Source organism: Podarcis filfolensis, assembly GCF_964270895.1.
Source record: "Podarcis filfolensis genome assembly, chromosome: 8".
Lineage (NCBI taxonomy): Eukaryota > Metazoa > Chordata > Lepidosauria > Squamata > Lacertidae > Podarcis > Podarcis filfolensis.
Window position 1 is genome coordinate 77,407,799 of NC_139611.1, and position 16,572 is coordinate 77,424,370.

A 16,572-nucleotide genomic window follows, 5' to 3' on the forward strand; every position below is an offset into this window, starting at 1 on the left:
AGCTGTCTGCCGTGCACCGCACACAGCCACCACAGGCAGCACAGCATCGCACCATGCATCCAGGCTACAGCTCCAGGACCCACGGACCCAGAATGGTGACAGACAACAGCTTCATGCCGTTCAGCCCAGCCTCAGGAGGGAAAAATACGCCACCCGCTTCCAGTTTCTCCTGGAGGCAAAGGACATTACCGACGCAGCCAAGAAGAGGGCAACCTTCTTCAGCGTCTGTGGAGAAGAAACATTCAAGATCGCCCGAGCCCTCCTAACTCCCACAAATATAGCAACTGTTCCCTACGACACGATAATGTAATGGCTGAAGGGGTACTTCTCGCCACAGCCCTCGGTAGTAGCGTGTCACAACACCTTCTACGCAAAGCGGCAGGTCCCCAGAGAAACCATAACCGGGTATGTGACCTCCCTCCACCAGGCTGCCTGGCTCGGCAACTTCAAAGAGCTGGAGAACCTGAGCCAAGACCACTTCGTTGGGTGTCCTGAGGGACGAGAAGCTGCAGCGGTGCCTCTACTCCAAAAAGGACCTGAAGTTCCAGGTCGCCCTAGAACTGGAAGCCGCTTCACTCTAGGGGTGAACTGCTTCATTCTATGGGGGTAGGAACCTTCAATGTACAACACCTAGGGCAGAAGCGGCGATTGGACTTGATCGTGGTCAAGGGGCCCTACATTAGCTTACTGGGGTTGGCGTGGTTTGGGCCGCAGGGGCTAGCCATCACTGGGGTGAACCGCACCAGCTCCCATGTGGACATGGACACCATCTGCAAAGAGTTTCCAGAGGTTTTTGGCGGAGCACTGGGATACTATACTCCCCCCCCCCGTTGGCGTACAACTGGACCCTGCCATACAACCCATCAAGTTCAAGGCCTGTTCACCCTTAAACCTTGCATCAGTGATTATTTAGATCGGCTAGTGGAGCAAGGAGTCCTTGAGCCGGTGCCTAAGGCCCCCTGGTAAACACCAGTCATCACACCCGTCACACCCAATGGCTCAGTCCACTTCTGCGCAGACTACTGCCTATCAGCAGTTGCCAGAGGACCTCTGAGGCAAAGACGATTGTAATGCACAGGGGCGTATTCCGTGTCAAACGTCTGCAATTTTGTGTCAGCCATATTCCAAAATTGAATGGACTCTCTCCTCAAAGGAATTCTCGGCGTCACCCTCTTCTTCTATGATGTATCGGTCACCGGGGCCACGCCGGGGGAGTTCGGGGACTGACTCTGCACCATCCTGCACCGTTTCCAGACTGCCGGCCTCAAGGTGAAGCGGGGCAAGTGTCTGCTATGAGTGCAACAGGTGGATTTACTAGGATTTACGGTGGACACAGATAGAGTCCACCCAACTGGGGACAAGGTGCAGGATATTTGCGACACCCCGGCAACTAAGTGTAAGGTGGAACTCCAGGCCTTTTTGGGACTATTGAACTTTGACCATGCCTTCTTACTCCACAAGGCAGCAGTAGCGGAGCCGCTACACAGACTGCTTGACAAGCGGACCCCTTGTTTGTGGGGGCAGTGCCAGGAGGCTGTGTTTCAAGCAGTCAAAGATCTGCTTGTCTCAAACTCAGTCCTGGAGCACTTTGATGAGAGGTTGCAACTTCTGGATGAAAGAGAGGTGCCAGTAGCTTACTTTTCCCAGACCCTCTCCACCCCAGAGGAATTATTCGCAAATAGACAAAGAGGGACTGGCAATCGTGAAGGGAGTAAAGAAATCTCACGATTTCTTGAATGGACATGTTGGGATTTTGAATACGTGCAGTTTCACACAGAGTCAGTTAGGAGTTGGCCGACAGCCAAGGCAATGTAAAGGAGTAAAATCTGCCTGGAGATATAGAGGCCTGGAGACAGCTCCAGGATTGGTCAAGCTCTCTCACGGGAATAATGATTTATGGCATTCTGACTGGAATGTGTTAGTAGAGCGTAGAGCGTTGCGTGTTAATGTAAGAGTCGTGTGGTGAGAGAGCTAGTTAAAGATCCATGTTCTGTTCTGTTCCTGTGAATAGTATCTTGAAGTCCAATGTATATATTAAACACCTATAAGTAACAAGTGACTGGTTCCTGTTTCGTCCGTCCTGCCTGCAACCGATTGCTTTCGTGAACTCTGCATGAACTCTGCTAAGGTCTGGCTAAGGTCCTGCAACAGGTCAGAAAGTTGCAAAACACCAATATGGCGCCCCTTTACCGTTGTGACAGACCACAAGCCACTGCTTGGCCTATTTGCCCTCAAGAAGCAGACCCCTCAGGTACTGTCACCTCGCTTCCTCAGGTGGTTGATTTTCCTCATCAGCTACCAGTATACACTGGTCTACCACGGGGACTGGGAGTACCACCTCGCTGCATTTGACCGCCACTGTGATCAACTACGGTGGTGATTCCCAGCAGCACCGGACCCAACGGCTCCATCATAGCTGGCAGCCCCAAAGTAAGAGCCAGAACCAGGAACCCCTACCGAGAGACACCCGAGACCACAACGCATACGTAAGTGAATAGCATAGTTCAATGACTAGGAATGCTAACCTTCTGGGAGCAATGGGAAATTAGAGAGGAGATGTTTATGTACTAAGCTTGGGTCCTAGAACAACAGGCAAGTAGGATCCTACAATGCAAAAACTGACTGGCTTGCAGGAAAAGACCAATCGGGCTCCAGGAGGGAAGCAGAATCAGCCACTCAGACAGGACTCATTGTGTAAATAATGTATATAATAGCCTGAGGTTTGGGGGGCAATTCAATCACTGTTTTACAAGCTGCAATAAAGAGCATGAAATCACTACAGGACTTCGAGTATATTTCAGCTCATCTGGGGGGGCAGGAGCTCCTTTGTCCCTCCAGCTGGTGTGCAAGCCAGAGGGACATTGCGGCTTGCTCAGCTGGGGGTGGGAGCCTTTGCACCCTGCAGCTCAGCAGCACAAAAAAAGCTGTGTCATTCTTGACTCATTGAGGTGCTGGGGTGAAGCCACCTCCACTTCCTCAGTGAGAGTGGGGGCAGTTTCAGCCAGGCTGCTTGCGAGGCTGGGTCAAATGCAGCTTGGTGTTTAAAACTGTGATGTATCTCCAGATCCTAATGTGTGTCTGGTGATACATCACGATGTTGAAAATCTGATGTCACCCAGCTCTATTCCTTACGGTCCAGTCAAAAAATGAAATGATACATTCAGAAGCTGCACATTAGATAGAGCAGGCCATGGGCAGGGCTACATCCACATAAAATTTGCCATTGTAATAGTAAAGGTAAAGGGACCCCTGACCATTAGGTCCAGTCATGACTGACTCAGGGATTGCGGCGCTCAGCTTGCTTTATTGGCTGAGGGAGCTGGCATACAGTTTCCGGGTCATGTTGGCCACATGACTAAGCCGCTTCTGGTGAACCAGAGCAGCGCACTGAAATGCCGTTTACCTTCCCGCCAGAGCAGTACCTATTTATCTACTTGCACTTTGACGTGCTTTTGAACTGCTAGGTTGGCAGGAGCAGGGACTGAGCAACAGGAGCTCACCCCGTCACGGGAATTTGAACTGCCGACCTTCTGATCAGTAAGTAATTCAAAATCATCTGGGTGGACTATGAATATGTGCAACATAGATTTTATATCACTCTTTCTCGTTTCAGATGTGGTGCCAAATGTGTGCACCAAACCAAAACACTATCAAACAAGTATGTAACATCATCAAGCTCTTGATAACCTTCCTGCAATTAAAAACTTGACAGGGTTTAATTTTTCCCATATAATATCAGAAATTTCTGAATGTATCTCCACCCACCCATAAACTTCTATTCTTGTATAGTCCCACCGCAAGTGATGGCATGTCTACCTCTAAGTAAAACCTTTCCTACGCATTGGCACTATCCAAAAGTAATATGGACAATTGCTCTGCTATTCTACACCACCTATGTATTAACTTGATGTCCAAGAAACTATGGGAAGTTGCTAAGACATTTATGGATAGAGCAATATATTGATGCTGATGCAGTGCCCCTATGTTTCTTCTAACTCAATATGGGGTCCAACTTGGTTCAAAGAAGCATATACTTTTTTCTGATCTTCCAGGCTCCAGATCAAATTACCCAAGGTCCGGTACAGGTAGCAAAACTGGACATAGGAATATTGAACTGTGCCAGGAACACAGCAGTATGCACTGAATATTGAACAATGGAGCCAGAGTCATTAGAGTGAGCTTTTATAATTGCCTTCTGGAATATTATTTCTCCTTGTTCCAATTGAACCAAGCTTGTTATTTGCACGTGCTTGAAATCCCATATTCAGTGCCAACAGCATTCAAATGTTCCACGTCTCTCTAACTAAACTTTGGTGACAGCTGCGGTCACTGGGAATCTCTCCAAACAAAGCATCCAGGCAGGATTTCTTATCCTGATAGGAAAGAGAGGAAGAAGCACACAACATGTTTGCAAAAGGCCAGAGCTCCCAAGGAGAACTATTTCAGCGTCAAACTGCCACTACTATTCTAGGAACTATTCTTAAATGTTGTCAAACCAATTCTGCCATCATTTTACTAACAACTCCTTCTTCAGAAAGTAGTTCAGGACTGATTAAAGTACTGCCAAACTCTCCATCCATCTGCTCCCTATGCGTTTAAACTCTTCCTGAGACATTGATGTCAATTTGGCATGACAGTTTTCAAGGTGAAGAAGCCAGATTTACTTCATGTTTGGTTACCATCAGATGCCATTTTGAATAAAAATGTCATGCCAAGCTTTTCCAAACTGCACTGATTACTTCATCGCAAAATTTGGCATGATGGTTTCTGGAGTGAGGAGTGTGTTGTGGTGTACATTTGGAAACCATCAGATGCCATTATGAGTCAATATGGCAGACTGAATATTTCCAAAATGCACAGATTTAGACACTTCTAAAGTTATCATCACACAATTTGATGTGATGGTACCAAACACTGATATCTGTCCTTTTGTTGTTGTAAAGTGTTGGATGCCACTTTGAGTCTCTCCCTGTTTCTTCCAATGCCCTCACCCTCCCTTATACTGTGAAGATGAAACGATACTTTGAGTAATGTAAGCTTCTATGTAATTTTAAACCCACAACTGGGTTAATATTGATATATAACTGAAACAATTGGGCATATGGAGACTATGTGAGATATTTGCATGGTATTTACTCCCAAGTGCCCAGAGATCTGTAGATTAAGAGTGACAAAAATATATTTCTTCTTCTTCTTCTTCTTCTTCTTCTTCTTCTTCTTCTTCTTCTTCTTCTTCTTCTTCTTCCGGTTTGGGGGGGTGGTTACTCAAGGGTACACGTATCAGCACCTCCCCCCAAATGTTAAAAGTGTGGCACTTACTGCAGCAACTTTATGGTGACTACTGGCGTCTATTTTTCTTAAAAAGAAAGAGCACGAATTATTATTATTATTATTATTATTATTATTATTATTATTATTATTGGCATCTGCTTGTCTCTAGAGACAATTGAGTGCACCTGGATTGCTGCATTAGCAGCACCAAAATTACTTCCCCAGGGTGCAAACAGTGGAATGAGTATGGACGTCCTGGGCTGCCCGAGTGACAAGACTCCTCTCTTAGACTCACTGAGATGGTCCAAAAGAAAGCAGGGCAAGACATTTGGCTCCAGCTTGGCTGCAGGAGTTGCCATAAGGACTTCCTTATGCCATCCAACTGGCTTATGGACTCCACTCTGGATTTGTGTAGGGTTTATTTCTTAGCCTCCCCCCCCCATAAATATATTCCACAAGACAGAGTAGATTTAGGATCAGAGTATTCCTTCTCTTGGTTCAGCTACCTTCTCTTTTTTTTTTCATAAGATTTTTTATTAAAGTTTTTACATTACAGAAAATAAAAAACAAACAAAAAAGAAAAAAGAAAAATAAGATCTTTCCATCACATTAATTTCCATTTACTTGTTTCTTGGACCTCCTCATACCTCTCTTTTTTGTATTCCAAATCATTTTGTTAACTCAGCAATTTGTTTCCCTCTTTATTTTACCCAAATCATTATTCTTAGATTGTTGCATTCCTAATATTTTACTTTTATAATCCCCCCCTTTTTTTTCATATTCTTTTAACCCATTACAGCTAGAAATCTCTTTAAATTTTAATCCAACATTATTCTAAAATTCATTAATTTTACAATATTTCTGTAGATACTCTTTAAATTTCTTCCAATCTTCTTCCACTGACTCTTCCCTCTGGTCTCGGATCCTGCCGGTCATTTCTGCCAATTCCATATAGTCCATCACCTTCATCTGCCATTCTTCCAAAGTGGGTAAATCTTGTGTCTTCCAATGTTTTGCAATAAGTATTCTTGCTGCTGTTGTGGCATACATAAAGAAAGTTCTATCCTTCTTTAACACCGATTGGTCAACTATGCCCAGGAGAAAGGCCTCTGGTTTCTTCAAGAAGGTATATTTAAGTATTTTTTTCAATTCATTGTATATCGTCTCCCAGAAGACCTTAATCCTAGGGCACGTCCACCAAAGGTGAAAGAATGTGCCTTCATTTTCTTTACATTTCCAACATTTGTTATCGGGCAAATGATAAATTTTCGCAAGCTTGACCGGGGTCATGTACCACCTATAAATCATTTTCATAATATTCTCTCTCAAGGCACTACATGCCGTGAATTTCATACCTGTGGTCCACAACTGTTCCCAGTCAGCAAACATTATGTCATGTCCAACATCTTGTGCCCATTTAATCATTGCAGATTTAACCGTTTCATCCTGCGTATTCCATTTTAACAGCAAGTTATACATTCTTGAAAGTGTCTTAGTTTTAGGATCTAGCAGTTCTGTTTCTAATTTTGATTTCTCCACCTGGAAGCCAATTTTCTTGTCCAGATTGTATGCCTCCATTATCTGATAATAATGGAGCCAATCTCGCACTTTGTTCTTTAATTTCTCAAAACTCTGCAATTTTAATCTATCTCCATCTTGTTCCAAAATTTCCCAATATTTCGGCCACTTAGCCTCCATATTGAGCTTTTTCTGAGCTTTCGCTTCCATCGGTGACAGCCACCTTGGGGTTTTATTTTCCAATAAGTCTTTATACCTTATCCAGACATTAAACAGTGCTTTCCTAACAATATGGTTTTTAAATGCTTTATGCGCTTTGACCTTATCATACCACAGATATGCATGCCATCCAAATACATTATTAAACCCTTCCAAATCCAAAATGTCTGTGTTTTCAAGAAGTAGCCATTCTTTCAACCAGCAGAAAGCTGCTGATTCATAATAAAGTTTAAGGTCCGGCAGGGCAAATCCGCCTCTTTCCTTTGCGTCCGTTAATATTTTAAATTTTATTCTAGGCTTCTTGCCCTGCCAGACAAATCTTGAAATATCTCTCTGCCACTTCTTGAAACAGTCCATCTTGTCCACAATTTGCAATGCCTGAAACAGAAACAGCATTCTCGGCAATACATTCATTTTTATAGCTGCGATACGGCCCAACAAAGAAAGTTTCAAATTTGACCATATGTCTAAATCTTTTTTCACTTCACCCCAACATTTTTCATAGTTATCTTTAAATAAATTCCCATTTTTTGCTGTCATATTAATCCCCAGGTATTTAACTTTCTTAACCACTGTTAAACCTGTCATATTCTGGAACCTCTCCCTCTCAGTTTGTGTTAAATTTTTCTCCAAAACCTTGGTTTTTGACTTGTTCAGTTTAAACCCTGCAACCTGACCAAATTCTTGTATCAGTTCTAAAACCCTTTTACCACTAGATTCTGGCTCCTGTAAGGTCAAAACTAGGTCATCTGCAAATGCTCTCAGTTTGTACTGTCTATTTCCGACCTGTATACCTTTAACTAACTGGTCCCTTCTGATCATATTCAACAAAACCTCCAGAACCGATATAAAAAGCAGTGGGGAAATTGGGCAGCCTTGTCGTGTCCCTTTTTCTATTTTAAATTCTTCCATCACCACATTGTTCACAATTAATTTTGCCTTTTGTTCTGAGTATATTGCACTTATACCATTTTCAAAGCCCTGGCCTACCCCCATACCCTGTAAATTTTTTTTCATAAAAGTCCAAGAAATGTTGTCAAAGGCTTTCTCCGCATCTACAAATATCAAAACTGCCTTAGTGTTTATATTCTCTTGCAGTTTCTCTATAATATTAATTATATTTCTCACATTATCAGAAAGATGTCTTCCTGGGAGAAAGCCAGCTTGATCTTTGTGTATCACTTCCACTAACACCTTTTTTAGTCTTTTTGCTAAAATGTCAGCAAATATTTTATAATCCACATTAAGTAGTGATATGGGACGGTAGTTCTTGAGCTGGGTCTTTTCAGTCTCTGTTTTCGGTACAAGTGTAATATATGCTTCTTTCCACGATTCTGGTGCCATTTTCCCCTGCATTATTTCATTACAGACTTCTTTCAGAGGTTGCACTAACCATTCCTTTAAAGATCTGTAATATCTAGAAGTCAGTCCATCCGGTCCTGGAGATTTACCCAATTGCATATTTTGGATGGCACCTTCTATCTCCTGTTCAGTTATTTTATCACTTAACATTAGTTTATTTTCTTGAGAGATTTTTTGTAATCCGTTTTTCACCAAAAATTGGTCCAAATCAATTTCTCTCTGTGGCCCTTGTGTATATAGTTGTTTAAAGTGCCTCTGGAAGCAATTTCTAATTTCAGCTGGGTTCTGTATATTTCTTCCTTCCACTTCTAAGTTTATAATTGTATTTTGTTTTTGTCTTTTTTTCATTTGCCAAGCCAGGAGTTTCCCACACTTATTGGCTGACTCAAATGTCTTTTGTCTCATTTGTCTAATTTTCCATTCAATCTCTTGATTCATCATTTTCATGAGTTCCACTTGGTATAACTTTATTTCTCTCAATATCTCCTGGGACTTGGGTTTAGCTCTCAACTTTTTTTCGCCTTCTTTTATTTTCTCCAAAATTTTTTCCCTCTTCTCATTCTGAATTCTCTTTTTTAGGGCATTCTGTTGTATCAAGAACCCTCTCATCACCGCCTTACTAGCATCCCAGATTACTCTTTTTTCCACATCAGTATTCATATTTATCTCAAAATAGTCTCTCAAGGTTTTTTGGGCCTTCTTTAAAATTTCTTCATCTCTAAACAAGGTGTCATTCATCCTCCATCTGAAGGAGCCAGTTAGTGCCAATTTCATCTCCATCTTAACAGCATTATGGTCAGAGCAGGTTTTAGGGCAGATTTCCACTTTCTTAATCTTTGGTGCCATGCCTCTAGTTACCCATATTTGGTCAATTCTAGTCCAAGTCATTTTAGCTTCAGAAAAAAAGGTTCCCTCCTTAGCCAAGGGGTTCCTTATTCTCCAAATGTCCACTAAATCCAAGTTGTCTGTCATCTCAAAAAAGGTCTTCGGTAGTCTACCATCCTTGGTGACTACCTGCTTTTGTGCCTTATCCATATGTGTAGATACCACTCCATTCATGTCTCCCAACAAAACGAGATTATAATCCATATAATCCATCAGGGTCTCATGCAGCCTTTTAAAGAAATCAGATTTCCCCTCATTTGGAGCATAAACACCTACTATCAAAAATTTCTCTCCCTGTATTTGAATTTCAACTGCCACAATTCTTCCTTGGTCATCTTTAAATATAAATTTCGGTTGCAATCTTTCTTTTGCATAAATAACAACTCCTCTTTTTTTCACTTTATCCGATGAAATAAACTCCTGACCAAGTCTTTTGTTGACCAATAATTTCCTGTGTAATCTTGTTATATGAGTTTCTTGTAAACAAATCAAGTCCAATTGCTCCTTTTTTAATAAATGAAATACCGATCTCCTCTTCTGAGGGGAATTTAAGCCATTACAGTTCCAACTTAGTAGTTGCAGAGCCATAATGTAGGTACTATGCTTCTCCTCCGACTGCACCCAGTGCCTGTTCCTGTTCTGTTGGTGGTACCACCTTCCTCAGCCGCTCTTTCAACTCAGGGGGGAGATCTGGTATATCCAAGGTTTCACTTACAAGTGTTCTTAGCTCTCCTTGAGCTTTCTTCTGCAGGTCTTCTCCGTGGTCTCTCCAAAATTTTGTTTTGTCGTCCTCTGATTTTATTCTTATCTTCTTGCCTTTATAACTGAAAGACAGACCTTGAGGAAATTCCCACCTGAAGAGGATTCCGTTGCTTCTCAGAAGAGCAGTCAAGTCTTTGTAATTGGACCTGAGGTCCAGAAGGTGCTTCGGAATATCCTTAAATAATTCCACTCTTGACTGATGTATTACCAAGGTTTTCTGGAAGTGTAGGCTCAAGATTTTATCCCTCTCCTCTTTAGTTCGAAGGGTAATCAGACAGTCTCTTACTTTGTTCTTTCTCCCTCCTTTCCCCAATCTGAAAGCACTCACTATCTTGAAACTGTCCTTCTCTAAGTCGGGATTCCAAAAATCTGCAAATTCTTTTGTAAGGAATTCAATCAAATTATTCTTCTCCAATTCAGGGATCGCCCTGGCCCTTAAATTTGTCTGTTTCTCTCTCAATTCAAACATAGAAAGAGTTGATTTATGCTCCTGTAATTGTCTATGTATTGGTGGTATCTTCTCTTCTACCACAGTAGCTGTGTAGGTTGCAATTTCTTTTGCCTCATCGGCTGTCTTTCGTATTGAAGATGATTCCTGAACTAGCCTCTCAATAGTCTCAGTATTGGTATTTACTTTCTGACCCAAATTGTTGATACTTGTGGTATTTTGATTAATACTTGTCGTATTCTGATCAATTTTATTTGATGCTTCAGCCAGTTGTCTACTTATTTTATCCAAAGACTCATTTATTTTACTCAAAGCTTGAGCTAAAGCATCATCAGCCGCCATACCTTTAGATTTAGGTTGTACCAATGGGATTGTTGTTGTTGGCAGACCAGAGGGACTGGGTACCGAACCTCTCCTTTGCAGTCCAATATCTGTACGCAGAACTTTCCCAGATCTGGTAGCTTGTTGAGACTCTAATTTGTCTTTCCCATCAGCCATAACCTCCAAATAAAAGCCAAGGTCAGTTGCGCATTCAAAATCAGAATCAGAGTCTTTCAAGGTCAGTCCCACACTCAGAGACAAAGCTTATTTTGAAATGGAAAATTCCCTTAATCCAGCTGCAATTGCAGCATTCCAAGTTCCTCTAGGGGGACACAATGTTAACAACAGCCAATAATGTTTTTAAAGTCACTTACTTTCCTTTTCGTCCCCCAGTCTCCAAAGGACAACGTTTTTAGTTTTTTTGTTTCAATTTATTTGTAGAAAGTCAGGAGAAACCAAACGATAAGAATGTATCTTAGTTATATCCTCAAATGCAGAGTTAGTTGTTACAAGAAAAAGATACTTTCAGCGACGACACACTTCCCCAAGCAATATTTACAGTTCACGGCAGCCGGTCTCAGAGGTTTGAGCAGTGGATTTAGCTGCTTCTTCTCTCTTTTTGCAGGGAAATACTGTTCAGATCTTTCCCCCCTCCTCCCCCTGCATCAGAGGGGGGTTGAAACTTGTTTAATGTTCGGATTACAAACTTTAACAACGTCCTTTTAAATTCCTGCTTGCAAGTTCATTGCTTCACTTCTTTACAAAAAACGGGAGGCAGACTTCCTTTTTATACCTCCCCGCCTTCGGTGCCAGATCTTTTGAATCAATTCCTTTAATAGTCGAATTAATCCTACTCACGGATCGTTGGTCTTAGTTTCAATTTTCAAGGAAGAAGGCAGCGCTCTCCGGCAACGGCTTAGCGGCTTCGCTCCACGGAACGAGCAGACAACTCACAGCACAGCGCCACTTCCCCGCTCGGCTCCGGGACCCAAAATTGAGCTCCTTTGCCGATTGGGGGGGCGCAAAAAGGTGCCCGCCGAGTCCCACGGCCACAGGCTTCATCCGCCTGTGGTTTTTACGGGTCCCCGCTGCGCCGTAGCGGTAAGAACCCCAGTTTCCGCGGAGCCAGTCCCCTCCGTTTAAGGGGAATCAGCCATTTTCCGTTGGCGCCACCCCGGAAGTCGGTTCAGCTACCTTCTCAGGTACCAGCGCCATCAGTCCCTCGCTTTCTTCTGCAACATGTTCAGGAATCACTTTCTTGACTGCTGGACCCATGATGGGTTTTGTCCACTCAAACTGATGGAGCCTGTTACCACATGTAAGGAAAGTCCCAACTCACTGAAGGTTTGGGACCCATCAGCTACCCTCAGTTGGCTTAGCCAGCCAGTACTAGCTGTTCCCAGGATGTGGCAGCTGTCGAATGCTGACAGCTTCTATGACCCACAGGGGAAAGTTGAGTGCTGGGTGAGGACCAAAGGTGGACAAACTACCCAAGAAAAACTAACCCACCCCCCGAGGCCGTACCCATCCACTAACACCTCATATTCCCATTTTTCTTCAAGGAGCTCAAGCTGGCACACATACTTATCTACTCAATTTTATTTTTATTTTATTGTTTTATTGAACTAAAATAAAATCAAACAAATCATTATGAAAAACCAAAAGCTGTAGAAAACAGCAGTGCAGTATATCCAGGAGAGATATCCAAGGGGAAAAGTACTTAAGAACAATACAAAAGCCAAATTTCCCATGTAGAGGAATTCCTGGGTATCTGTATTTGCTGTATTTATGATAAAATCCCACCCAATAGCACATAAATTTTCAGGGTCTTCCAAGCCTTTGGCAACAAGTAATTCATGATTTTCAACCAATGTTGACCTCCACATAGTTTTAGAAGAAACCCAAACTCTCAAATTCTGTGAAATTTTCTATATGGGGGCGATTGGGGTTCCAGCAGACAACAGAATCAATGCCAAGAAATCAAGAGACTGGAAACCTTTCAAACAGTCACACCATAACTGTGTTTTTAAAAGTGTTGTTGAAGGTGGAATGGGACCTTTTAATATTTTGGTGTGGGGGTTGTTGTTTTGTTTTTGTTTTTTACAAACAATTGGACAGAATTTGAATAAGCGTGGGCAGTCCCAGTATAGGTGGAAAAGGGTTTCTCTTTTTCCATAGCCCCTCCAGCAGTTCTGAGAAGATTGTGATTTCATATGGGGAGTCTGCATGGGTGTGCAATGCCATCTTGGTAGGATTTTCTTAGAATGCTCACTCCTATATATCAAGATTGCTCTGTATGGTTTATATGACCTTAGTGCATACACTGGGGCTAGCCATCACCGGGGTGAACTGCACCAGCTCCCACCTGGACATGCACGCCATCTGCAAAGAGTTTCCGGAGGTTTTTGATGTGGCATTGGGATGATATACTGCCCCCACTGGTTGGCCTACAACTAGACCCCACCGTACGACCCATAAGGTTCAAGGCCTCCTGGGTCCCGTTCGCCCTTAAACTCTGCATCGACAAGGGATTAGACTGGCTCATGGAGCAAGGAGTGCAAGAGCCAGTGCCGAACACCCCCTGGGAAACCCCAATCGTCACACCCATCCAGGTCAACGGCTCAGTCCGCAACTGTGCAGACTACAAATGTAGTCCTATAAATCACGATTGCTCTGTATGGTTTAGATGACCTTAGTGCATACCATTTAGAATCTTTTATTTGTATATGAAGGACTTTCTTCCATGTACATTTAAGACCTAATCAAGGACCAGCAGCCTCCTAATTCTGCAGTAGGTCTTCTCTCATTGGACCTCATTCTAATAAAAAACTTCAAATAGACACATGCAATTCCACCCCTCAAAATAAAATACTGGAAACCCAGCCAGATGGGCGAGGTATAAATAATAATATAATCAAATCAACATAAAATTAGATATATTATGATGGGAATGATGAGAGCAAGTCTCCATGTGTATCCCTTCCTCCAGCCTATCAAACCAGTTCTGCCCAGGTGCTGCCCTGAGGCTCCTTTTAATTGGAAATTGTCTCTGCAAAGCCTAAAACCTAAAAAATATACAGAAAGTAATTTCATTGCAATTCATTAACAAACTTTGTAATCTGGGATCACATGTTCTAGGACAAATTTTTTTTTTAATGAATATTTATTAGATTTTCCAATTTTATATAAACACATAAAGAAAAAGAAAAATATTAAAAACAGTTCAGTTTCGATAGCAATTTTTCAATCACATGTTTCTTTGACTTCCTCATACCTCCCCTTCTTGTTCTCTAGTTCAATTTGTTAATTCAGCAAATCCTATTCGCTTAACATTCCTTTTAGAATATCACCTTATTTTCCACTCACCTTTTTTTTTAAATTTCATAACAAAAACAATTATAATCCCCATTATCTTTATCATAACAGCTAGAGACCACCAAAGTTCAATCCAACATCTTTTCAAAGTTCATTAATTTTATAATATTTCTGTAGATATTCCTTAAATTTCTTCCAATCACTAGAGTGACTAGTGGAGTGCCACAGGGTTCTGTATTGGGCCCGGTCTTATTCAACATCTTTATCAACGACTTGGATGATGGACTCAAGGGCATCCTGATCAAATTTGCAGATGACACCAAACTGGGAGGGGTGGCTAACACCCCAGAGGACAGGATCACACTTCAAAACGACCTTGACAGATTAGAGAACTGGGCCAAAACAAACAAGATGAATTTTAACAGGGAGAAATGTAAAGTATTGCACTTGGGCAAAAAAAATGAGAGGCACAAATACAAGATGGGTGACACCTGGCTTGAGAGCACTACATGTGAAAAGGATCTAGGAGTCTTGGTTGACCACAAACTTGACATGAGCCAACAGTGTGACGCGGCAGCTAAAAAAGCCAATGCAATTCTGGGCTGCATCAATAGGAGTATAGCATCTAGATCAAGGGAAGTAATAGTGCCACTGTATTCTGCTCTGGTCAGACCTCACCTGGAGTACTGTGTCCAGTTCTGGGCACCACAGTTCAAGAAGGACATTGACAAACTGGAACGTGTCCAGAGGAGGGCAACCAAAATGGTCAAAGGCCCGGAAACGATGCCTTATGAGGAACGGCTAAGGGAGCTGGGCATGTTTAGCCTGGAGAAGAGGAGATTAAGGGGTGATATGATAGCCATGTTCAAATATATAAAAGGATGTCACATAGAGGAGGGAGAAAGGTTGTTTTCTGCTGCTCCAGAGAAGCGGACACGGAGCAATGGATCCAAACTACAAGAAAGAAGATTCCACCTAAACATTAGGAAGAACTTCCTGACAGTAAGAGCTGTTCGACAGTGGAATTTGCTGCCAAGGAGTGTGGTGGAGTCTCCTTCTTTGGAGGTCTTTAAGCAGAGGCTTGACAACCATATGTCAGGAGTGCTCTGATGGTGTTTCCTGCTTGGCAGGGGGTTGGACTCGATGGCCCTTGTGGTCTCTTCCAACTCTATGATTCTATGATTCTATGATTCTTCTGCTGACTTTTCTCCCTGGTCGCGGATTCTGCCGGTCATTTCTGCCAGTCCCATATAGTCAATCAACTTCATCTGCCATTCTTCCAGAGTGGGTAGATCTTGAGTCTTCCAGTGCTTTGCTATGAGTATTCTTGCTGCCGTTGTAGCATACATAAAAAACGTTCTGTCCTTCTTTGGCACCAAATGGCCGACTATGCCCAAGAGAAAAGCCTCTGGTTTTTCGGGAAAGTATACTTAAATATCTTTTTCATTTCATTATAAATCATTTCCCAGAAGGCCTTAATCTTTGGGCACGTTCACCAAAGGTGAAAGAATGTACCTTCAACCTCCTTACACTTCCAGCATTTATTATCGGGCAAGTGATATATTTTTGCGAGCTTGACTGGGGTCATGTACCACCTGTATATCATTTTCATAATATTTTCTCTTAAGGCATTACATGCCGTGAATTTCATACCTGTGGTCCATAACTGTTCCCACTCAGCAAACATAATGTTATGTCCAAGATCTTGTGCCCATTTAATCATAGCTGACTTAACCGTTTCATCCTGTGTATTCCATTTCAGCAGCAAGTTATACATTTTTGACATGATTTTAGTTTTAGGTTCTAGCACTTCTGTTTCTAATTTAGATTTTTCCACCTGGAAGCCCACACATGTTCTAGGACAAATAGTCACTACTTGTTGGGAAAATGCCCGGGATGGCCACCACCTTCCCAACACACTGGGGCGTCTCTCCGGTGGTCAACCTCTGGCTGTAAATCTTCCTCAGTCCAGAGAGACCGGTGATAAGCGACCCCTCCCTCCTGAGAGGAGCACGCTTGTCTTCTGGCATCTCATAGCAGAAGAAAGAGTCAATCAGTAGCTCTAAAACTACCTTGTTGTTGCTGTTATTTAGTCGTTTAGTCATGTCTGACTCTTTGTGACCCCATGGACCAGAGCATGCCAGGCACTCCTGTCTTTCACTGCCTCCCGCAGTTTGGTCAAACTCATGCTGGTAGCTTCGAGAACACTATCGAACCATCTTGTCCTCTGTCGTCCCCTTTTTTTTCTTTTTCTTTTTAGACTAAGCCGCTTCTGGCGAACCAGAGCAGTGCACAGTAACACCGTTTACTTTCCCGCCAGAGCGGTACCTATTTATCTACTTGCACCTTGACGTGTTTTCGAACTGCTAGGTTGACAGGAGCAGGGACCAAGCAACGGGAGCTCACCCCGTTGCAGCGATTCGAACCGCCATCCTTCTGATCAGCAAGTCCTAGGCTCTGTGGTTTAACCC